General features: G+C 31.2%; 1 long non-coding RNA gene across 1 annotated transcript; it reads right to left on the bottom strand.

The window, feature by feature from the left end:
• Positions 1–7,151: 7,151 nt before the first annotated feature.
• On the bottom strand, positions 7,152–8,535 carry LOC126550494 (uncharacterized). The gene is made up of 2 exons (XR_007604612.1): positions 8,396–8,535; positions 7,152–7,394 (listed from the first exon to the last, which is right to left on the bottom strand). It is a non-coding gene; the product is annotated as an uncharacterized LOC126550494 (long non-coding RNA).
• Between the last annotated feature and the right edge of the window lie 18,446 nt (positions 8,536–26,981).

Below are 26,981 nucleotides of genomic sequence, written 5' to 3'. Positions count from 1 at the left end.
CAGTTTACGCATACGTCTTATGTAATGTGTCTTGAGTGTAATCAGTAAGCTAAAATTCGTAGGTGAAAAACGCGGAGAAAATTCATATTTTGACGAAACCGCTTATAATTTTATAACATTTTTTTTATTACAACTGTGATATAATACTGACACCTATTAAGTCATGTACACTTGGTTTTGATGGTAAGTTAACAACTTAAAAAATCCAATTTAATATGAGACTTCTGACTTAGTATTACGGTACAATGGTATACACTTTATGTATAATATATATATATGTATTAATTATTCATTTTTAAAACTTAAATATTTACACATTATTAATATATTATGTTACACTAATATTATTACACGTCTGCGAGACAGCACACGTATAAGACTAACAGTAATCACCCATATGGCTGTATGTAATATTATTAAAGTGTTGTAATTTTTCATAGCATAACACGTCAGAGGTTGAATGACTTAACATGATAATATATTTTGTTCGTTTCGATTATTTGTATCGCGATTATCCATAGCATATAGTATAATGTATACCGAGAGATGCGAATGGTTTTTTTTTCTCGGCGTCATCCGTCGGCTGGCGGTGAACGAATAATAATAATAATATGTTCCCACACTATATACGGTGTCTGTGTGTTTTTTATGACGCGTTCGGGGGCAAAGGGGGCAAAAGCGGAGCAACTTTATGTCTATATTATATTATATAGGTAAGAAGGATCGTTTCGTCGTAGCTATATAATATTATATAAAGGCATATTTACGAAGAAGTGTATATATGTATCACAAGTAGGTATTATACAACCGTCGAATAAAAAAATAATGTAAAAACCTATAAATATACGACGAGTAAGAGAAAAAATAGCTCTAGAGAGCCCGTCGCGTCATCGCAATAAAACAATTATTATTATTATTATAATGATACAATGCAGGGCAAACGACGATAGGTGTGTTGCGGTGCGCATGCGCGAACGTGTTGTAAAACACTAAAAACCGAATCATCCGACAACCGGCGGATCCCGACACCTGTGGACACAATAACCGCGGATTTTTTTTCTTTTTCACGTGTACCTTTACAAGACTTTTTGCCCTCCGTTTAATATCACCGTACGTAAGTACTATACACGTCTCGCGAGTCCGATCGTAACGCGAGTAGGTATGTACGGTTTTATTGGGGCCATACCGCGGAAAATAAAAACATTTTTAAAATAAACATAAAAACCACCTAACCGCCTACAATGCAGGTGCGTACGTACACGGTCTGCTGTATTATATTGCTGTACGTATGTAATAATATGTAGCGAGCGTGTCGGTTTTGATGTTGTTTATCATAATACTATATATTATTCGCTCGCAGTGCCCGTGGTCGTGGTCGCGGTATATATGGTATATCGAACGTATAGGAGAATTAAACGACGGCACGGAAACGCATATTATACACATCTCTCGAGATATTTATTGCCTTCAACGGGTGTTTACAGTTCAATTTAAATGCAAAACCCGCAACGTCCCTTCTTTTGTTTCTGGACGTATAGATACCTCTAATAATACTCGTATAGTATACTTACAACATATATATAAATATATTATAATAACGTCGTCGAAAACATAATGATATTATATTATATACACACGGAGGAAAACCAATTATACCCACCGGAGCCGAGTGCGGTTTGAATTCAATCGAATACGAACCTTATGCTGCGCGCACGCCCGCGTGTGTGTGTGTTTAAATAAATAGTTTCGGGCGATTGGTTTCTTTGAATAACGTTCGAATCCGTTTTGTATTATTATTTATGATGTCGTTTTAGAGAAAAAGATTGAGAGACAGAGACAGAGCGAGAAAAACATATACAAACGATACTATTATATACGCACCTATATATGTATATTTCGACGCGTTAAACAAATCGTTCGGATACCCCTCCTACCATCCTCTCGCCGTCCTTTGATTCCCATAGCAGCCCGTCAGTGGTTTATCCATTTTCCAACGTCCGACTTGCGTGTGTATAATGCGTATAATCGATTCGTGTGGCACCGATAATGCATTATTATTATTACCGATCGAAGAATCGCCGGTGGTGATAATATTATGACGTCCGATTTCACTGCTCGGACTTCGCCGAGAACCACATATAGATACGTGTATACTGTATGTATATATATACATATTTGTATAATATATTGGTTTTTTACCGACGCGTACTTTACAGCCTGAATGATATTATTATGCACATAAATATAATATTTAAACAAACGTTGTAGATGTAATAGACTTATAGACAGATGCCCGTTAAATCGATTTAAAAACGTTTCACACTACATACAGGCACTATATATTATACATTATACACGTGTATTATTCACACTGTATATTATTACACTCACTATATTATAGATTTTATCGTCTGTACGCGATATTGAAAGGACATTTATTACAAACGATTTTTTTCTCTAAATTATTGATTTTAATTAATATTTATCACTTAAAAGAGCCAGAAACAATATTATTATTTTTTCGTAATTCACACGAAAAAATATGTGAACACCCCAAATGACCGACGAGTACGAGAATGTTATATAAACTGTTATTTTATCGTGAACCGTGGAAAATTTACTTAAAAAAATATAAAGAATTTCAATTTTTTTTCTTTATTTTAACAACGAATACATTTGTTCTCAAAAGTACAAATTCAAAAGAACCATTATAAGTTATTCATGATAAATTGATTTATTCCTACGATAAAAACATTATTTAGAATACACTCCACACTCTTTAGACATTTAATTTACAATTAAAACAAACGTGTTAATTGTTTTTATGTGATATTAATAGTATACGATGAGATCCGTTTACTAGGTATACGGTATACACTAATGTAAGAATATAATTTTATATAATAATATATAATATAGGTACATATTATTATATTCCAAAATAAAAGTTTAAATCTGTTTATTATAGATTCTTTAATCTTTATAACTAAATAAATAAATCTAATGAGAGCATTATCCAATAGTCAATACCAATGTCCGATGAACTTATTAACAATATAATTAAAAAATCATAAGAAAAAGTTAGTTTTTGGTATCAGTTTATAAACTGTATTATATCAGGTGAAGCTTACTAATAAATCAAGTGATCTGCTATAGACGACTCAAACTAAATTTGACAGGCAAGAGCTTAAAATATTTCTCTATGAACTAGCTAAACTGTGTAGATTTTACTTCTGAGATATAACTTAATAAAACTAGACATAAAATTTATAGAGAATCAAGTCAAAAAAATATTTTTTCACATGAGGTATTTATAAGTAAGAAAAACCAAAAAACAACTTTAATCCGCATTCAACTCAAATTTTTAAAATAATTTGTAAAAAAAAAGTTTAAAATATTCTTTTTTATAAGACTTATTGTAAAATTTGTGCTCAAAATATTAAAGGAACGAAGTTTAATGACGACTAAAGAGTATTTTCCTTTACATCTAAAAAAATTAAATTTGGTTATTGGTTCTACAGTTAGGATTATTATTTCCATGAAGATAGTATTCTTGAGTAGAACTAAATTATATTAACACCTTAACCTATGACAAAATTGTTATTCAATAATTTGAATTCTGACTTAATTTCTCTACTCGTTATTTAATGAGTAAGTGGATAGAAATAATATTACACACTAGATGGTTGTTATACTCAAAGATTTATCGACAACAATAGTAAACTATAATTTATAACTTAAACTACTCGTATAATATTACTAACTCATTTTTTTTACGCATATAGGCCATAATTCTCGACTATACGACCATAACGATGATATTATTTTAAGACAGGTAATATGATATACTAGGTATGTTTACACTTATTTAGGTTACGATTCAACGAAATAAAATATAAATAAATATTTATAGTATGATGCTGAGGTGTATATTAATTTATGAAAACTCGTTGACGTTGGTTGTGTATCTGACGGCGGTTTAAAGTGACACAGTACCTATACAGACATATATAGCTATTATAATATAGTAGCCATAGTACGCGTCAAATAGTTAAAAAAACAAACGGAAAAAAACACGACCGATAATGAAGTCATCAAAAACCTGTCAGGCGAAAACTCGAAATAAATTACCCGAACAATAATTTTTACTGCGTCTCTTTCGTTGAGCTGAGGAAAGGGGAAGAGATAGACCAAACACACATAATAATAATAATAATAATATTGACTGACACGGTTCATTACTCAAATGTTTACGTATATTATATTATATTATGTACATGTGCGGAAGATATGCCAGTTGTATACACACACGCATATTATAAAGCCATATAGGTAGGTAATACTACTGATTGTCTCGTTTCAACGGTGACTGAGCCTTCCGTCCGTCGCCGCATAGTATATACCTAATATGACGCCGCAGCAGCGATCCATTCCACCGCGAGGCGATGTCGGACAACGGTCGCGCTCGTTGTGCTCGAGGCTGCTCAACGGTATAAATGAAAAATAACAATAATAAAATGTCGGGAGAAAAACGTATTATAACGGCGAATGGGGAAAAAAAAATCAACAACAATAATATTGTAATTTATTACACGATATTATGATATTATATTATATTGTACTATACTATATTATATTATTATAGTATGCTATATAACGTACGTGTTTTTTACATTTCAGAATAGGTTCAAGATCGCGTATAGTAATATATTAATATAATATTCAATATTTCTATGTGCTAAACACGTGTTGAACGGCGTGTCATCGGGGGAGTATAATTCTATAATTAACACACGCCGATAGAATACGATTATTGTTTGGTGACTATAAAATTTGTCTGAGACTTTATGCATTTGCCTACATGTTTGTATCAGAAACTATACGTTTGAAAATGTTATCACCAATTGAGGAACGTTTGGGCACAAAGTCATTATGTGTTTCGCTTTCCAAATTTGAATTGAAAAATTACTTATTAATTATTAAGTACCTATATTAATAGGTATGTATAAACTGTAGTGTCGGGGACAACAGCGAAACGCTGGGAAAATATTATATAAACCATAACATATGAATATTTTTGTTGATTCTCATTTATAAATATTGCATAAAACCTTTTGTGAGTTTTCATACCTAATGGCTAGTACAAGTTATACATATTGAGTTGCTATACTATTTAAGGTTTTCCATCATTTATACTTATAAAACTAGCGTATGCATACATTTTAACGGGAATTAATTGCACTCGTAAATAACACTATTCATATTATGATTAAGTACATATAATACACAATATATGTAGGCCTTCAACCTGAGGCACTGTGTGTCCCGACGTGCATCATTGTCAGTTCGGGACTATGACGGGCAGATGGGCTATATAATATGTTTATTATTATTTTAAGGGCTGAAAATTCGATACGTTATTATCATTATTATTTTTTTTTATATGGTCGTTGATATTTTTCAAATATGTTTGAATGGTATACCATTTTAGAGGAAAAATTTCAGACCAATCATTTCAACCCTATAATTATTAGTTTTATGTACCTCGCCTAAGCTTTTCCGCGTTGCTCACTCCTATAATTGATAATGCAAACTATTATTGTTTAATGCACTCTAGATCTAGACTATTCTTATGGCGGATGATAAGTATTTGAGCATTGTAATATTTAACTATGTATAAATAATAGATATATCTAAAATAAGCTACATAAAATAATATGAAGGTACTATCACTGCTATCTCATTAAATGGTCAATCGAATAAGATGCAAACTATAGGGATATAGTTTGCCTTTTCAATTCTATTAAAATATTATGTATGATATATAGTATGTATTATAAACACAATATTAAATAAAAAATATGAAATCGATCCAAACATTTTTCGTTTTGTTATAGAAATATCATTAGAATTCAGAAAAAATGACTATAATAGGGTTGTATCAATATATGTAAATATCCAGATTATATCACTAAGTTACTTAACCACCACACCATTGAAATGTATTGAAACTCACCTCTGCACGACTTCCTATACCTAAGTAGTAAGTATATCCCACGCGATCCCTATTCAGTTGGGTCGTATTATATGTGTATATATGCGTATGCGCTCATTGTACAGTATACTTGTAGTACTTGTACCCACCACCCTCCATCGTAAATCTTTACTATAATTGTCTATTTTGACGGTAGCTTATTACAAGCACTCTGTATAAACTAGAAAGTTCAATCGTCGTCCTCGTTACAAAAACAGCCGTAACTTGCATTTATATCGGTTGTATTTAATGTTTAAAACAGCTGGATCTCAACGCCACGGAACTAATCTGAAAATAAAATCGTTTTCACTTACAATTATTAAAGTTTTAAAACGACGATATTCGAATATTTTAATTGTTACTTAAAAATTATAAATGAAAATGTTTTATTTTTTGAAAAAATGTAATTTTTGTGTAAGTATTTAAGTATAATATTTATTCGTATACATAAACTGCACGTACCGAGTAGTTATGTTTATCGAGCAGCAAAATTTCCCGGTAGCGAACGCTCACGCATTTGTTGTATACGTTGAAGACATAGACAAATCAATATAACATAGGCCTCCTACCCACCATAGGTTACCGAATTTAAACATTGACAGAAATATATAATAAATTCTTGTACATACGACGATAGTCCCCAATGCGAATTCTATATTTAAAAAAAAAATAAAAAATGTTCTTATCTTTGTTCTTCAATTTCTTTCTACCACTATTAATGAGACCAAGTTGTATGTTGTCTTTTTCAAACAATGTAGTTGTTCTCAAAATTCTTTCATCTCTACGATTCATATTATTTATTCATATGTCTATAATTGAACATATTGTACTTATACTGTATAATCATTATGTAATATGTTTTCGTTCTCTGCGGCCTCGGAAAACTCATCATTTCGTTTATAATAATCAATTTAATTACTCACACGTATAAATTATAACGGTATTTACAACAATATATTTGTGATTCCAGTGTTGTAGATAGAAATGGATTTCACTACTTTTCTATACACGAGAAAACGATATCAAAATTCGATTATCGACCAATAAAATTTACTTAAAAATAATCATTATTTTTAACATTGATTAATTAAAATTAAAATTAAATAAGTCGTCATCATTAAGTATATACTAGTTTATAATGAAATATTAAAATATTAAAAATATAAGGAATTTAGAATACACATAAATTCTTTTAACAATGTAGGGCGTTTGAATTTTTTGTCAGTCACTTAAAAAATAAAAGAGATATTTCATCTTCAACACGCTACCGTGTCTTCGTTATGACGTCTAAAACTAAAAACGTTGGAACGCATTTATTTTTACTGGAATTTTCATTTGCCTTCCGGTCACATCATCATCTCTAAGTGTAAGTACATAAAATATTATCGTATATATATATATATAATATATATATATATATATATAGGTATGTTGGTTAAAGTAAACTCATAATATACGTTCTACATAACTGAGTTTATTTAAAATTTGGTATGGTTTCATGAATTTTACTCCGGACTAACTTTTTCTTTGTAGTTTATTAACCACAGCCATTAAAAATTTATAAAAAAATATACAACAGACTCGTTTTTGACAACCCTTAAAAATATTCTACTTATAAAATGTGTATAAGCCACTCGTTATTATTTTTTTCAAATGACATTTATTATGTTTCAGCGAAAAAAAATAGTTTTAAATGATTACTCGTGCTGGGCAGACAAAAAAAAACTGTCTTATTAAATACCGTAAATGTTATTTAATATTTAGCATACCTTAGGGTGATTTTTAAATATCAGTTAAGTATTTAAAAAAAAGCCGATTAGTGACTAACAACTGTTTCTTGAAAAAAAGCATATTTGCTTATTTGTAAATACAATTCACGGTACTTATTAAAAATAAAGATGCTTATTACGACTTATGAATTACAAATACATATTTTTTTAATATAGTATATTTAATATAGATATATATATCATTTAAATAGTATTATTTTAATTATTAAACTAATACTTTTAATGTTTATAAAAATGTGTTTATTGTTGAGACAATCATTATGAATTTTTATCCATTTCACATTTAGAAGTTTTCATCAAGTTTTGTATAGGATACCTTCATGATAATATTACATAAATTCTAAGCAAAAATTACATAGTAACATTTATTATTTACTGAAATTATTTATGTCAATAAAGAAGAGAGGATGTTTTGTTGTAGGTATTTTTTCTATTATATATATATATATATATATATATGTATATTCACCTGTTAATTAAACACGCAAAATTGTATAAGTATGTATATTGTATACTCATTCACATAATACAATAGTCAATAATATTTTACTAATCAGGGCTATATACTTACCAAACTGGTAATTTTAATAATTTTTAAAATGTTTGCTTCTATTTTTTGGCTCATCGACTTATAATGTTATAGATATAAGATAATATTTTATAAACTCATCTTGGTAGTTCCCATTTAAAAAAAAAAAAAATTGTTTTAATTCAAATATAATGTTCAATACAAAATGAAGAGTAGTTATTTACAATTTATGGTAACAACAGTATACTAACCTAGTATACGACAAAATTCAAAGAACTTAATATTCAAATAATATTGCATGCACTTTTTATTTTTTAAAACACTTAAAAATCGCCCACCGTAAAAGTAAGGCGCGATTTCGAAACGCTGACGTCTACGATGACGCGCGTCTAATGTTTAAAATCGTTGTTTTAAAAACGCTGACGAGTGCGTTTAAATTGCACTGCAGTGACTTAGTCAATTTACAATGAAAATAATTTATTCAACTTTTAAAATATTTAAATTAATTAACTGGTTGTTTAAAATAAAATAACAGTAATAAAAAAATTTATTTTTAATTTGTTCCTTGATCTATAGTTCATTAATGTACACATAAAGTTTTGTATTAATATATTTTTTTTTGTAAGTAGAAACTAACTTTTAACTTTGATAAGTATTTCGAGAAAAAGTCGTCTTCAATTTAAAGTGATAATGGAAATATGGTATTTTATTATTAAAAACGTGAAATAAAATTTTAGATTCTGAACGAAGTGATTTTGTAATTGATTTTACAATGATGTGTGTTTTTGTGTCTGTGTATAGCATAACTAGTCAAAATAATGCTTCAATTTCAAACTTTGGGGATGGTTTTAGATGGCAAAGTGAATATCTTTGGTGTAATATAGAGGTGTAAATATTTTCCATCAGTTTTCAAAAAAATCGAGAAAAATAAAAAAAAAAGTGACGGAAAAACGGGAATTTCTATGCAAAACCAGCTTTTGATCAAATCGATTTTTTTTATATATTTATAATATATATAAACTAATTAAATACTAATAACAATATTATTAACTACAAAACATACTTCTCTAGTTTAATATAAAAATACGACTTGAATTTAAGTTGAACAAACTACATTAGATACATCGAGTAGTCGTGATAGGCACTGCACTAGAAACTTATTTTTTTGTAGAGCGATATATCTTCAAATTTCTTATTGGGTGTAAACCATTTCAACTCAAATAATAGAACATATTGTATTGGTAGGTACATGCAATATAAATAATAAGTGATTAAAATATGCAAAACAATGTTAATTTTTATGAACACAAAAAACGTATATTTTAATATAACAAAGGTAATAATTTTTATAACAAAACAAAAGTAATTTTTATAACAAAACAAAAGAAATTTTTATAACAAAACAAATAGAGGTATAAAATAACCAAAAAATACTTAAAAAACTATTGTGACAGGTCCAGATGGAAAAGAAAAATTCGTGATGTCTGCAGACTTATAATATCGTATACTCGGACGGGGTATAGCGGCGGTGGCGGGCGATGACGGAAAGTCGGGTGCAACGCCTTACGACCGTTCGCAGCGTCGACCGCCAGTAAACGGTGTCGCGGACATTCGTTTCGCCGCCATCACTTACCCGAATCTGCGCCACTACTCCCACCGCCCTTGCTATTGTCCGACATCCGTATTTCGATTTTCTTCCTCTTATTTCTATATCTATCTGAACATCTGTCAAAAAAACTCTGTCATCCTCTGCTAATCAATATCACGTAAATCTGGCTTTACACATCCACAGCAAACTGCCCTGAAGGCTCTTCGTACAGCACTCCGGACGACCGACAGAAATCGACGTCTTTTTTGTCGTCGTCGCACCGTCTCATCGTCTAAACCAAAGATAAAGGCTACCTCTCGATCGTCATCGTCATACGGAGGTTCCTCTACCGCCTCTGGTGTTATGGGTCGGAACCAATAAGGCCCCGGCGTTAATGTTCGTACTTCCTCAAGACGACACACCAACTCCAAATTCGCATCTCCTGGAGCTTCACTATCTGCAGATGTTTTACATTCCGCCGGCGCGTCGGGATCGATTTCCGCGGCTTTTACCTCAGTTGTTAACGGTTCCGCGGAAAGCGCCGGCGTTACTAGTGTTTCTCCTGCACACATCGACTCCAAATTTTCATTTAGAGGAGCTTCACTATCGTCGTCTAAGCCAAAGATAAAGGCTACCTCTCGATCGTCATCATCATACTGAAGTTCCTCTACCGCCTCTGGTGTTATGGGTAGGAACGAATAAGGCCCCGGCGTTAATGTTCGTACTTCCTCAAGACGACACACCAACTCCAAATTCGCATCTCCTGGAGCTTCACTATCTGCAGTTGTTATACATTCCGCCGGCGCGTCGGGATCGATTTCCGCGGCTTTTACCTCAGTTGTTAACGGTTCCGCGGAAAGCGCCGGCGTCAATAGTGTTTCTCCTGCACACATCAACTCCAAATTTGCATCTAGAGGAGCTTTACTAACTGCAGATGTAAGACGTTCAGCCGGCGCGTTGGAATCGGTTTCCACGGCTTTAACCTCAGTTGTTAACGGTTCCGTGGAAAGCGCCGGCGTTATTGTCCACTCCTCTAGAGAAATTGATCGATGTGAAGTTTTGGCATCTTGCCGTTCATCTGCACAATCACTCTCATTATTGTTGGATGTAGATAATGAAGTATTCGGCTGTGTATTAGCCATCATTTATGTGTTTTACTTAAGTACGGTAAATGCAAAAAAATGTATAAAGAATATCTCTTGCAATCCGTCAGAAAGTATGAAAGGTAGGTAGTAACTGAATTAAAATTTGTTTTCGTGATGATACACTTTTTAAGATATCTCCTTGACAACAATTAAATATGATATAATACAATGCTATAAACAGCCAATACGCGTAATAAAACTCTTAAATTAAATACTGTTTTTTTTTTTTTTAATAATGTATTGTTTTTGAAAATTTTATTGGAAAAATGTAATTTGTATTTTGTATAATAAAATGTTGAATATCTATTTACTCGTTTAATAACTATTTCTTTTCAAACTGTAAATACCTATTATTTGTTGTAATTTAAAAACAAATATCTATAAATACTTAAAATTTTCACAAAATGTTTTAATCCTCATTGTATATTCATTGAATAGATTTAAAAATATTTTTGAACACACGCACAATTTTTTTTTATTAGCATTTGAAGTTAAAATATTGAAGAAAATTCGTCAAAATCATGAATATTTGCAAATTATTTTGCATGTATAATTCATAAAAAAATTTGCATAAGTAGCTAAGCGTTTAAAATTTAATACAAGATTTTTAATAAGTTTAGTTTACAATAATTATAAAAGAACTTAAATTTTGGTGTATTCTAACCATTAAAACATAAACCACCTTTTTTACCAACCACTGGAAATTATATCCTAGGCTAAAAAATCATCTTCGTTCAGAATCGTTTTTCGTATACAATGATACCTATCATTGGATTCAAATTTATCACTCCTATAATGTATAATAGTGATCCACACGGCATCTAATGTACAGCAGAGCGATATCCACTCACCCGATTTTTTTTTTATTTCATTTTATTGATTTTTTACATGATTATCTCCATGTCTTAACTTAAATTTATCATTGATACTAATGTTACTTGGATTTGTGACTATAAATCAATGGTAATCTATAGTATAATAAATTAATAACTATAGTAATTAAATGTTATTTTTATATTACGCTTCTCCCTGAGAAATACTATTAAGAATCGTGATAACTCTTAAAACATTCATATTAAAGTGGTTATATGTATGTATGCATTATAAAAAAAATAAATAAATAAATAAAATATTGAACATATTCCATGTTCATAATATACTAAAACTCTTTTCAAGATAAACCAACCTAGTTTAATAGGTTACCAGACCACTGTAGTATAACAAACGGATTTCAAATCTTGTAATTTAATTTAATTTTTTTTTTTTTTTGTCCCCCTCCGCGATGACATTTGGGCACTCGTAATAACAATTTGCCGACGACGACTCGAGCGATAAAAACTAGCTCGTAACATCTACACACATATATATATATATATATACATACATATAGATCGCGTCGATAATAATAATAATATAATATTGTAAAACGTCCGAGTCGAACGGCTGCGCAGTGCTCGTAAACCGGACCCGATCGGGTTTTTAGCGAAAAAGGGACCGCCGCCGCCGCCGCCTCCCCGGCGGTGCGGTGTCTGCTTGCGCCGTTCCGGGCGTTACCTGTGATTTACGATCCGTTTACGGTCGTCGGCGGTGGTGGTTTTGTATATGTAGCCGCACAGGAAGAGGAATCGTACAAATGGCAGTCGGTCGGTCGACGGGCGGCGTGCGGGGGGACGGTGTCGTCAAAGTCGTCTCGACGGTCCCTTTGCACCGGTGCGCCACGACCCGATGGCGCCCCGTATCGGTTTACACACGTGCACACACCACTCGTACAATAATAATAATATAATATTCGCGAAAAAGCCGCCGCTTGTAAACGTTTATTATGTCTGTGCCGACGCCGATGCGAATTTCTCTCTCTCTGTTTCTATCTTTCCGTCGTTCGAGCGCGTGCTAAATATATATATCATACACTCTTTATATACTTGTCCCTCTTCCTCTTCCTATACGATATATAATACGTATGTGCACATTGCCTTCGACGTGTATACCGTCGTCGAGAAAGGGTCGGTTTCCGTTTTTAACGATATCTCTTCTAACCATTATAATATACGATACACCACATATTATATTATACACGCATGCCGCGCGTATAATATGACGTACCTATACGCATAAAGGGTTTTCCAGAGTTTTCCGACTTTGAAAACGATCTGGTTTTATTATGTTAGTGCGAATGCCTACTAAGGATTTGAAAAGCTATTTTTTTATTTTTGTGTGTGCGCGTATTTTGAATGCGGAGTTTTAAGAGCACTTATGTCTTATATAATAATATTATATAACCGCATCTCATTTAGTTTTTTAGCTTATAAACGTAGGTATATATGATTTTACTATACAAAATATTATACACGGCAAGAAGGACTCTGTTTTATCATTTTAAAATAATAATATTTTTATGAGACAAAAGAAAAGTCTTTTCTTTTCATCGTCTAACCAGAAACTTAACCATTAGGAAGTATAATTCATAATCAACGAGGTGTCGATATAGGTTCGTAAGACGCTTGTGTGCTTAATTTGTATAAACAATTTAAAAATCTTTAATAAAATAAAATGTTTTTAATTTCTAGTATCAAATAGGTCTGATCAAATGTAAAGAAAGCGCCGTCTCTAAAAACAGACAAAAATAAAATGCATTCTACAACGTATAAAACGTAATATAAAACTTTTTCGGTGTGAGGAAGATTGTGTTATTATTTAATTCATTAGTTTTTGATCTGATGGAGGAGCCGAGAAGATACTAGATACTAAGTATAACATTTTAAAACATACAGCATTCTAATTAAATGCCACTATAACAATTATTGACAAATTAACTATTGAACTATTTGGTGTAGAATTTAATATTTTTTATTTCTATAGTTCTATTCTTCATACCTTCGGTATATTTACATTTAAAATTATAATTTCGATCGAGGAAAGGAAATTTTATCCGAATATAATAATAAGAAACTCACTGGTCAAACGTATGCTATCGTATTACGCGTTCCCTCAATCTATACTGTTTCATTTAAAAGTTCATATTTCCTTATTTCCTAAAAGCAGTCATCCCTTTGTACAATTATACTATAATTAATGTCTTAAAGAAAATATGTATAAAAAATAGTATATGACTATTAGAAATATAATCCAAACCTGGTGTAACTAATAGTTGGCTTCTGACTACTGACATAATTAGGTTAGGGTAATCAAAATTAACATAGAAATATTTTACTATTAAAGCAGTATACCTATTAATAACACTAATATACCTATTAAGTCTGATTGCTTAAAACTTGAAAAGCTTAAAACAAATCAATATAATAGTTTAATTGATGTATTATTTTTAATTTAAATTATACTTAATAATATTTTTTCTTGTAAAAATTTCTAAGTGATCTGAACTTGACAACATTATTATATTTTAATAATAGCCTAACGGCCTAAATATAATTTTATCAAAATCAAACTTGTACCAAGAATTAATTAAAAACATTTATTTTAAATAACATACCTAGGTATAAAGTTAAAAATATAAACATTTTCCAGTTTTCAATAAAATCACAAAAAATAATAATAAACAATAGTTATAGACATGAAGGCTGCTGTACCTATTATAGTCGTAATTTATTTATTATTTTTAAATTGTGTTTTAATCGTTCTGTATTCAACTACATTAACATGCACTCAACCCATTATTCATCAACATGATAATATTATGAATAAAATAACAAACATATTATTTATAATGTCATATCTCGTATAAATTATAAGAAGTGGTCAATATTTAATAGTTAACGGATATAGTTTATATAGAATGTGTAAGTTTATTAAACAAAATCTATTTCATATTGGTTTATCTGCTGCGCAATAGGCAATACAGACAACTTTCTTGACATTTTTTTAAATGCTTTTATACAGTTGTGTTGAGCAAAAAAAAAACTAGTTCCATATTATACTTTTTTATAAAAATAAAAAATAAATAAATACAATTTAAGATATGCGGAGAAAAGTAGACTTTGTCTCGGATCAAAACAGTTATCGTTATAGAAGCGATGGAAATTGTCGGTGTTAATTAACGTTTTTGTGGTGAATTCGGATATGGTCTTGGAATTTCTCTTATATTCCAAAGAAATACCATATTGAACTATAAAGACTAAAAGAATTTTTAATGAATATTATTATACGCGGTTGGATACACGTAGATTAAAAGTAACGAAGTGTATGATTATTATACTTGCAATTTCGTAATTAAAAATTTTAAATACAATTTAACGGATCAGGAGACGACTTAAATAGAAAAATATATATTTCGGAATAAATAACTTTTGCTTAGTTTTAATAAGTTTATGAAATAATACTGTACATAAATTTAACATCTAGTTTCTCGAATAGTGTCACGCCTTAAACATCGTATTTTTAGGGATAAATCGAAAATCAAAACAGACAAACAGATCAAACAGACTTGCAATAGACTTTTTATCACAACCAACAGCAGTTATAACTTATTAACACGAGAGGGGAGTGAATAAGTTGACGGTCACGTTGAAAGTGATTGAGCTGTATAAAAGCTTTTGAATAACGACCGGATAAAGCTATTCTCATATAGTATAGTTTAAGTTCCGGTCAAACGCGTTTATTAATATATGTTCAAAAGGATTTTTGTACAAGGGGCGGGAACCTTATCAAATTAAACTAATCTGCGGGCGTGTTTTTTTTTTTTTGTAACTACTTCAGTATTTTTATTATTATTAATTTATCAAATTATAATATTATCATCACCGTATATCGGGATATGTCGTCACGAATTTTGTGAAGTGAATGAGTTGATGGCCCTATTTTTTTTTAGCCACCATTTATTATTGGCACCTTTTCAAAAAATCGCCACGAGCGTGAAATTATATCGCCTATCATGATAAGCCGTGTGCATCGCAATACATTTACGTTTTTACATTATTAGAGTAATATCATATTATTATTTTATTATAAAATAGACAATATAAAATTATCAGACACAAAAAAGTTGTAAAAACAATATAGAATTATTATTATTAATTATTAATAAACTTTCAGTAGGTATAAATGTATAAATGCATGAGCATGTCACACGAGGAATATTTTTTTCAATTATTTCTACCCTAGGTGCAACTAAATAACTCTCAAATGTTTTTTTTATGAAATTTTCGTCAATGCTTAACATTCTTTTACCAAGTATCCATATTTATTTATTTATAAAAGACTTACAGTCAGTATTGGAGATTATATAGATATATTATCTACGTACGTGGTACGTATATAATTTAATTATTAAGTAATATTTTAAGTCGTACAAACATTGTACTTATGCATATTTTGTTCACCACGCATTTCGTAATTAATTAGTTTAACTATCGTGAGCGTGTTGTACAAGCTCGAATCTCCCCACTCGAGAGTGTGATGGACGATGGTCGAACAAGAAAACCATACGTTGTGGTCTATTATACGCATACCATTATGACCGGATGCAATAACGATGTAATTATAATGTAGGTATAATATAGTTGTAACGTACACGTCTGTGTCCGATTGGACACGTGTAAGCATACTTAGTAATATGTACTAGTATACTTATGTAGTTATAGTGTATATACTTGGTAGCGCTGCACCAATATTGTATAGTATTGTAATACTTTTCGGAGTATCAAAATATGATGCGTTTTATTTAATGAGTTGTATTAAATAAAATGTACGAGTATCGATAAACGAATTATTGTCAAAATACGTACATTTTGCAAATAAAATTGGGATAAACATTTTTAACACATATAATCTATACCTACTATTAAATCAAGCCCGATTTTTTGTCACGCATACAAAAACATGATAAGTTATTCAAAATAAGTTTTATGTCTCTTCTGTAAAATTTAAATTTCGACGTATATGTATTATGTATTATAATATATTAAAATAATTGTTTAAAGCTCACCTAGTTAAGCGATCGCTCACGACCCACCTCAGAATGTGTATAATGTAGAATCGACGATGAATCAATTATTATTGTCGACGTATATGAGATGTAACAACGGTTCGGTGCTTTAAACAGTCTTGCGGGGTTTGAAGTATACATCTCTGCGTTTTAAGTACGACTGACGAACTTAATCTTGAGACTCGAGTAGTTAAGATAGGTTAAAACGCATCCAATAATAATAATAACCAATAAAAAGTAGTATAGTACGTCAGTAGCACGCTGATTGGCTGTATAATGCGGAGACCCACAGAATACCATGCCCAATGTTGTTGTTTAATAATCATTATTATTGTTATTCATTTAAAGACATTATAATATTATTATATAATATATTTCCTGGGCATAAGAATAATAATATTATTATATTAATGTGAAAAAAATTTTTTTTTATTATCTATAAGTATTAAGTATATAATATTAATTATGAAAATTTATAAACATCTTAAATTATTATCATTTATATAGCATTCTATGATCAAAATAACTAAGACAAAGAAACAGCCCCACAATTTGCAAACCACTACCTATCTACGGAGGGCGGAGTGTACGGGTGACAGCTAGTAATGTTTTTTAAAAAAATAAATAATTATTGAACATAATTAAAATATGTACGATTATGACAAAATATTATATTATATTATAAACTTCAGTAGTCATATTACTATAGTAATCACAAAATAAAACGTCATATTATATTGAATCTTTTATCTGCAGGTTGTTTCCTTAATATTTCCATATTGATTTAATATGTCCTGCATGGCTGCATACCATTTAATATAATTTAATAAGATTGAATGTCTTACAAATCCAGAAATTAAGTTCATATTATCGTATAAATATCTAATTATACCTTTTTTTCTTTTGACCTCAACTTTTCCTATATTAATATTCTTTTTTTTCAATAATATCGTCATATTAAAAATCATCTGTAATTTTATTCTTCAGATTGATTTAAAAGTTTAATTGTAAGAGTTTTAAACGTTGTTTTTTTTCATTTCTGTTATTATATTATTTTCATCTTATGTTTCGTCTCTCTCCAGGTTAAACCAGCGGTGTTCTTACTAGAATTATCATATTATTTAATGCCATTTAGTCATATCTGGTCGGTTCGTTTGGTTTAAAAATAATTTTATAAATTATATATTATTATTACATTGACTGCAGTCAGTTATATATATTATACATATTACATATACTACACAGCCACCTACAACACGTCCTGTAAGTTGTCGGGACCAAAACTGATTTCGACCGTCACCGTCATTATTGCGCGTGCAGACAAAACACGATGATGAGTGTCTGTAATATATGTAAACCTATACATTCTCGTATTTAAGCCGCTTAATCTATAATGTGCATACAGAATGGTTCGCCGTTCTCGTTTAGCATACACGCGAAAACTGCAGGAAACCGGAAAGCCCCGACGGGCCACCCTGTATATAAAGGGCACTCGATACGCAAATAAAGATACGGTCGAAAGAGGGTGCACGTGCTGTTGCACTGCACAACTTCAGATGATCGCTGTATTTACGTAATTAATTCAGATTAGCTGCTGTGAGCCTGTGAACATGTAGACCGTGTAATAATGACGGACGGGTTGTAGACGGTTGAGGGTCGGAGAAGACAGGGCGTATCATCTTAATCTGTATAAACGATCATACGAAAAGTGCTACAAAGTATATGAACATAAAATAAAGCCATATATACACGCTTTGTAGGTACATCGTTCTGTACTGTAGTACCTACTCGAAATATACAATGTATTTTACTACACGCTCGTGAGTCGAAAATATAATTTATCATAAAATACGCACAATACTCTGTGGCCATACGTATATTATTTATCATACAAGTACACCTGCAAGTCCGTTCGTAGTTTAATTGACAATTACACTTTCTATTATACCGCGCGCACATACGGTTTCCCCTAAGCAAAGAGTCAAAATCCATTGTATATTTTTAACTTTCGAGGAGCCGATTTGAAGTGACGATACGGAGCCGCGGATACGGACGGGTAGTTTTATGACGTTCTGCGGATGGTGTGCGATATACGACTCTGCGCGCGTATGACGATTTATTGTTGTGTTATAATAATAGACGCTAGCGATGAAATAAAATAATTATCATTCGGCGACGACCCGGACAAATTTAACTACCCCTATATACGGCCCGCGAAACGACACAGAGCTGGTCCCGGTAACAATGCCGACGGTGGCGTAGGTATGGTTTTGTTTTTTACTCCCTCGACGGCGACGATCGTTGTTGCGGCGTAAATCTCGTCGACATTCGAGACGGTCGCGGGGTAGCGAGTCAATTATAGATCGTATATCATGTTGCAGGGAAAAAAATAAATATTAATAATACATCCCTCCGCCCGTTCGTCGTATTTATTATAACGATATGATCGTCGTCGCGTAGTAGAATATATATATATATATATCTGATGATGAATGACGGCGATAACCGTGAAATATGCGCGCGGTCGGTACGCGTAGCAGGTGCACTGTTGCGCAATAATATCCTTTCTAGCCCTTCAAACCCCCCCCCCACTCATTAACGTACACTGCTATTATACTCAATTCACTACCCTCCGGTTTGTGTGATGTCATAATTGATACTGCGTGCATTATACCAACGAGCGACGACATAATAATATATACGTGTATAATATTTATGTATATTATATTTGATGTTTAGCGTGTACCTATACGCGTCCTACCTACCTACCGCTGCACATGTCCGCACACGGTAGTAACGATATACCCCTTATTTCGCGGGGCCGACCGAAATAAACCCCTCGTCGTATATTCGTCTTTATATACGGTTTTTTTTTTATTTAAAAATAACGATTAGTATCGGCAACCGGTATCGTCGTTATTGTCATCGCGGTCGTTACGCGTATTTTATGTAATAGGTGGTCAGCAACCGTTGCGTAGGTACCCATAAAAACTCGCTAGGCAAAATTTTGGATACAACATGTTGATGAAGACAAAATATAATGAACGCAGATTTTTTTCAAACTATCAAATATACGATCCGTGTATTTCGAAATCTTTCTGGGCGGTCAAATTTGGTGGGGGGAAGTACGATGAGGGCCCCACAAAATTCAGTTTATGAAGGGACACCACGAAATAAAGAATTATTAAAACCTTAAATTATTACCTTAGACCCTAAATTAATTTCTATTTTATATGGGCTTTGTCGCTCCCACATCTCTAAATCTGGCTCTGGAAGAGTTGACAAAATGGCTTAAATCCCAGTTTGAAAATAATAATATATGAATTAACTTATTATTTTTTAATATCTCATCATGGTTTAAACGTTTTATATTTATCAGACTTTTGAATCGTGCAATTTGAAAGTTTTTTATTAGTCTCAAAGAGTTTTTCAGCACCAATGACATATTCAAGATTTTGTTAAAACCTACCTGAGCTAGCAAGAATATTTTATAGATGTTTAACAAACATTATTTCACATAATCTATTATTCTTATTATAACTAAGTATGTACAGAATAGATTCAGATAATCTAATATTAAATGTATCACCAATATCATGTAATCATGTAATTATTAAAGACGTAGGTTCTATAAAAATAAAAATAAAACGAATTGACCGAATACCGATGCAGTTAAGAGTTAAGGGGCGGCTATAAGGGCGATCTTCATCTCTCCAGCTCCCCTAAAAAAAATCAAATGTTACCGCTACCGTGAACCGCCGGAATCGATATAGTTTCCGGGGCGCCGATCGCGGCCTATTATATAAAATTATACCCGTTAAAAACACGGTGTACGAGTGCGTGTATTATATTATACTCTTGTTATAGCTTATAATATTGTTTACGAGTCGTCACGAGGGCTCATCATCATCGCCGCTGTCGTCGACTTCATTGTCCTGACCCATGGTCTAGTTGCACTCGCGTCGTGGGGTGTACCTATTTATACGAACGTCGCTAAACAACCGTTCATAATGCGACGAAAGTTCGGTCTACCGGGTGGATTGAGTCCATCTCACATAGTACAGCTGCAGTTTAAATATGCACGTATATAAAGGACCTCAGGACGAGTTAATCCAGCGTATAGAATTGGGTTAGAGCGTCGCCGTGAGGAAATAATTGGCGTCCCTTCGTTCCGAGGATACGACGCAGCAATACGTATATAATATGATACGCGTTAACGGATACGATGCGGATGTGCACTTGCAACATGTATAGTACGTGTATGCGTCTTTATGCGACGCGAAAATGTTTTGTACGGCGCATGACTCACCCTGCCGGTGCAGCAGTCCGGACGTCCGATTTTAAACGCTATATGGACTTATTGTCATAACGTCGACGTTTCAACTATACGACTTAACTGTAGCTATACAGTATATACTGTATGCCTACTTTAGGTGGACACACGTCGCGCAACCGCGGCCGAGTGCAGACCGCGTGTGTCGAACATGCGTTTCAAATGTTATATGTGACATAATATTTTGGCGGTGGTGATCGTATTAGTATTTCGTCAATCGTTATAATAAACCGTCAAGTGTACGCTGTACGGGGAGTCAAATTTAGCCGTACCGTCGATAACTAAGTGTATATAAATAAAACGCATGACGTAATGACAAGCACCTGCGTCGTTGTAAGTGGTGTACATAAAAACATTGGGGTCCTGTGTTTTGGAACTATAGGAGTGCTTGCGAGGACGTCGTAGCAAGTTTTAGAATATAGTTTCATTTTAGCTGGCCGAATTTGCTATAGCTAAAAAATATTAAAAATTAGGAAAAGTTACTTTTCTTTACCTATTACTATCATATCTGTCTATAATGAATAATAAACAATAAAAATTGTGCTTATAAAGGGGAAACATGACGATTTTTTTTTTTTGATTTTTTCTAAACTTTTACAACGGTTAATGATCACTGGACAATGATATTTAGTATTTAATCATTGTTGGAATTTGTTATTTATATGAATAGACGGTATTTAATTCACAAGTTTGCCAAATAAAAAATGACACCTAAAATTATTTCTTAAAATCGTATTTATCAAGAAAAGTGGCTCTTTAATAATTACATAACCTATAACCTTCTCTTAAATATTTTCACTTCGATAATAGTTGAGCCGACGGTCCATTCTGAGGATTGCTGCAATTCAAAAACGTATCTTCATTAATTCCCACGATTAGAATATGGTAATTAGCTATTTAAATATTTTGTAAAAAATCAAAACAAAATATATAATATTACCCGATTCGAGTTATATGAAAGAAATCGAATGTGACTTTTTTTTATTTTAAATACATAAGTGTTACTTATGTGACCCGTATCGCAATATGTGTGTATGCACTAAAATCGTATATGTTTACCTTGAGTAAAATATGCACCAGATCTTCTAATATATTACAGAGTCTTTTTCACGGGTTCTTTCGGAAGAGCTCGCTGCTAATGATGAGAGTCGTCGTCGAAACGAAAAAGGAAAAAAAAAGATATCACGTTTCCACTCAGACGTCATTGTCGTTTCGGAGCACCGGCGGCGATATCAATAATTTTCTAGCAGCGGGTTCATACCTATATATTATATTCATTTCCCAGCAGACGGCTTGTCGGACGGGAGAATTCGATGTTCTTACACCCTTACGACTCTCGCCATGTCTCTGCGTCAGGGTCAGACTTCCTGTCTGCGCGTGTGACGACTGTTGTAGTAATAGTGTGCTCTTAATTAAGCGTGGTCTTCGCGCGCGTAAATACACACACACAAACACATACACAAGACACATAACGACCAAAGTCTAACGCAGAAAAAACGATCCAACAACAACTACGACACACGTGCTACTAATTATTATTTTTGGACACTAAAACCGCAGACCCTCAAAGTCCGTTATTATTTTTACTATTATTATTAATTTTTTTGGTTGAAAATCGACACGGTATTCGTGCGGGCGCGGCGACCCGTAAATCAATATAACATAACACAGTCGTAATGATTATATGTGACGTTAAGGACGCGAAGTTTACCGCCGCCGTCCGACACAAAGTCTTTGGCGAAACGTTGTCGTAGTGTGCACATGTCTGTGCACATACATAAATTATAGAAAAATCGTCATGTCCGTACATAAAAACGACGATTTGGTGTAAATAATACATTATAATATCATACTGCGGGCACGTCCTTAGGGGTTGTTTGATTTAGGACTTTTTTTTTTTAGGACTTTTCGTCATAGAAAAAGGAAAAAAAAGGAAATGGGCGGTTTCTATCGCAGGGAACGCGATACATTATTATTTATTATATCCCTCTGTGCAGGGTACTATAAAAGTTATTATATTTTATTTTATTACATATTCTGTTGAAAATAAGAATTCGGTGTGTGCGCACGTACCATATAAAAATTATTATTATTTTAATATCGTCGATTTGGGAGGTAACCTATTATATTACATACATGTCATACATTTCTATACTAATTGACACGGAGGGAACGTGACTTGTCCGATGTTTGATTTTGTTCTTCTAGCTTAGGCAATGGTATTTTTAAGGAAATGCGTATGAAAAAATATTAGTGGAAACGCCAAATTATTGTACATAATATAATATGTTATGGTCATAATATTATCGTAATTGGTATCTACGTCTATGTATGAATTTCAATAGGCACAAATGAACAATACACATAATAATACAAAATATTCAATGTTCGTATTGTACTCAATTTTTTAAACAAACAAAACCTAACCTATTAAGTACATTTAGATATCAAACTGTGCATTGTGGCATTATCTCATACTATAAGTATCGATGGTGTTAGTCAAGGAAACTCCACAGTCGAATGGAAATAATGATTATAATAATTATGGTAGTTAAGAGAAGTATAAGTAATATCTTGTTTTGTATTAAATAAATTGTCTATGTATAACTGCATCAAGCTTTCGGAAGAACGATGTATAACTACACCGTTTTTCCCAAAACTTTTATACGTACAATATAATTTAAATATATTATAAATATAGGTAATTTAATATATTATATATTGAATTTTATTCTTAATAATTTGGAACCACCAACATATTGTGGAGAGGCAAAGGAACTTTGTAATCGAAATTCTTAATTTATTGTACATAATACATTAATAACGGTGTATACGAATGAGTAATTTTTATCTTTAGTTCATCATACACAAATAACGTTTGATTTATAACTTGACATTTTCAATTGCAATTAAATCATCACTTCAAAATTCAAAATTTAAATTAGTAATTTATCAGTAAGTTATTAAAATATTTTTACTAAGGATAAGAGTCCTTAAAAATAGTTTTACAAAAATATAAAATTATTACTTTAATTTGTGTATAATGTACACAGCTACACAATGTTTATAACTTTAGATGTTGAAGCCTAGTATAATAATAAACTAAATTAAAATCCCTATAATATTGGATCTATTAATATTATAACATGGGCCATTCTTATTTACAATTATTAATACTATGAAATTAATATTAATCACTAAATTTGTTTTAATATACATCAAAATTCTTGAAAAAAATGTTTGATAATTAATTTACTGTAAACAAGGAGAGGAGAATTGTTGTTTAAAAAACAAAAGTTCATAACTCCATAATATTCATCTTAAACAGTATAAAAATCTCAGGAATTTGATAGTATTATGGTAAAAATATTTAAAAATTCTAAAGTTAATTTTTGATTAAATTCAATATTAAAGGAAATATTAGGGGTAAACATGCTCTGTGAAAATATAAATATAATATATTAATAAAAATAATAAAAATAATATAATAATATAAAGGTATATTTAGATACTGGCTAATTGTATTCATTAATTTTCTTTATAAGTAACCAGGACCTCCATGATTAGCATTATACAACATTAGATATTATCTGTATCTTATTTAACTATTTTTGTGACTATTTATTGTCTTTTTTGTTTTAGTTTCTAGTTCATATTCTATTGTTATAAATAATTTTATTGATTATATAGGTATAGTTATTAGTTATTCCTCGGTTTAGACCAAGGTTATCTGGTTCGAAATTCTTTTAGATATAATATTATACGTCAAAGACATTGTCAGGGCGATTAATAAGTTACGAGTGAATACTATATATTATATTGTACAATGTACATATGCTATACTATAATCTATTGTTATAGTTAATAGTTACCTAATAAATATTTAATATCGATATTTAGTAATCAAAAAATGTATTTGATCCATATCAAGAGGCAAAATGTGTTATTGTTATCGACTCAAATACACAAAAAAATAATTATAGTTTCTCCAATTTGACACTTTGTCACTAATTTAAAAGCTGGGATACCTCATCAGTAATATTTATTCTTTAAAACACTCATTAAGTATCTATATAATGTATTATAACAAATGATAATTATATGGTTTCTAAAAAAAATTCTTTATCAATAAAGTATATTATACTTATATAAACTTATGCAACTGCATAATATGAATGTATATAATAAATATACGTTTGTAATTAAAACAAAAATAATACACCTATTCTTATAACTGCCTTATATATGTATATATCACATATTCCTATTGGTTTATGAAAAAATCCATGCGAAGGATACTTAAGTTAGGCCGATCTCACCAGAAACCGCGGCTCGACGCCGTGTCTAAGAAACGATAAAAAGTCAACCTTATCCCAAACCTAACCCCTCCCTTTGCATTGTCCAAATGACGCTTCCGGTCGATATGCAATACCGACCGGTGTGAGTCTGCAAAGAGAATATAAAATAATGACCGCTATAATAATTCAAAACCGTTGCCGGTGTTATTCTTATATCCTTCGAAAGTCGTTTAACCGATGTATTTTCTAAACGGTATGTCGCCACACACAATATTGTTTGCATACCAAAGACGTTTGAAAATAGAAGTTATCTCCAAAACAAAAATACTCGTCTGTACTCGTCAATATGCATAAAAAAATATATTTGTTCAAGCAGAGCACATACAGGTGTTTTATCGAATCTTTAATTTCAGTTGTTGTACTTTTACAGTCCATTCCAAATCGACTATTTACATTAATTTTCCTACGTAAATTATAATTTTCCTTTTTGATGATAGATTTTTAATTTATATTTAGTTTTTTAACCAAGTCATTTTTTTTCCTTTACTGCAGCCTAAATAACAGTTGATTGTAATTTTATAATTTTATACATAATTTACTTATGTCATGATTTAATTAGGTATATTATAATTTATAATATAATATAATAAATATATTTTTTAAATCTTTTTTTTCTTAAAATTGTCAATTATAATTTTTGTCGTTGTTACATTTTTTATTCATTTCGATCATTTTTTTTTTTTTTTTGTACTAATAAACTCGTAACAAACTTCAATCAAAAATTTTAGTTAGTGATTCACTTTTGAGTATAAAAGTTGATATATTTTTCAATATCATTTATTTTTCTAGTACAGTGTAGTTGAAGATATCAGTATTCTGCAACAAAATATAAGTATCAGTTTTTAATTGTGTTAAAGAACAATTTCCCAGTTTATGTTTTAGATTTGTAATCAGATACAAATTTTTTATTTTACAATACCTAGATTGTGATAAATGGAATCTACATTCTACAACCTATTATTCTACATAAAGGAAACATTTCATAGACTGAATAAATTATAACAACACCAATGAGTTAAATCATTGTCACTTCTAAGCCTGTAAGTGGTAAAGGAAATGAGTGTTTTCTGAATGTTTAACCCCTTAAAATTCATGATTTTTGTGGAAATATTTTTTTTGAACCCAAGTGCAGTTCGATCACTATCTGTTTTTTACCTAATTGCAGTTCGACCATTACCTTTTTTCCAATTCAAGTTCAATTCGAACATTTATTTTTAGGTAATAAGTGCAATTCGACTACCTATCCCGCTGAGCTGAAATTTA

Source organism: Aphis gossypii, chromosome 2 (genome assembly GCF_020184175.1).
Source record: "Aphis gossypii isolate Hap1 chromosome 2, ASM2018417v2, whole genome shotgun sequence".
Taxonomy (NCBI): Eukaryota; Metazoa; Arthropoda; class Insecta; order Hemiptera; family Aphididae; genus Aphis; species Aphis gossypii.
This window is presented reverse-complemented; position numbering and strand designations above follow the sequence as displayed.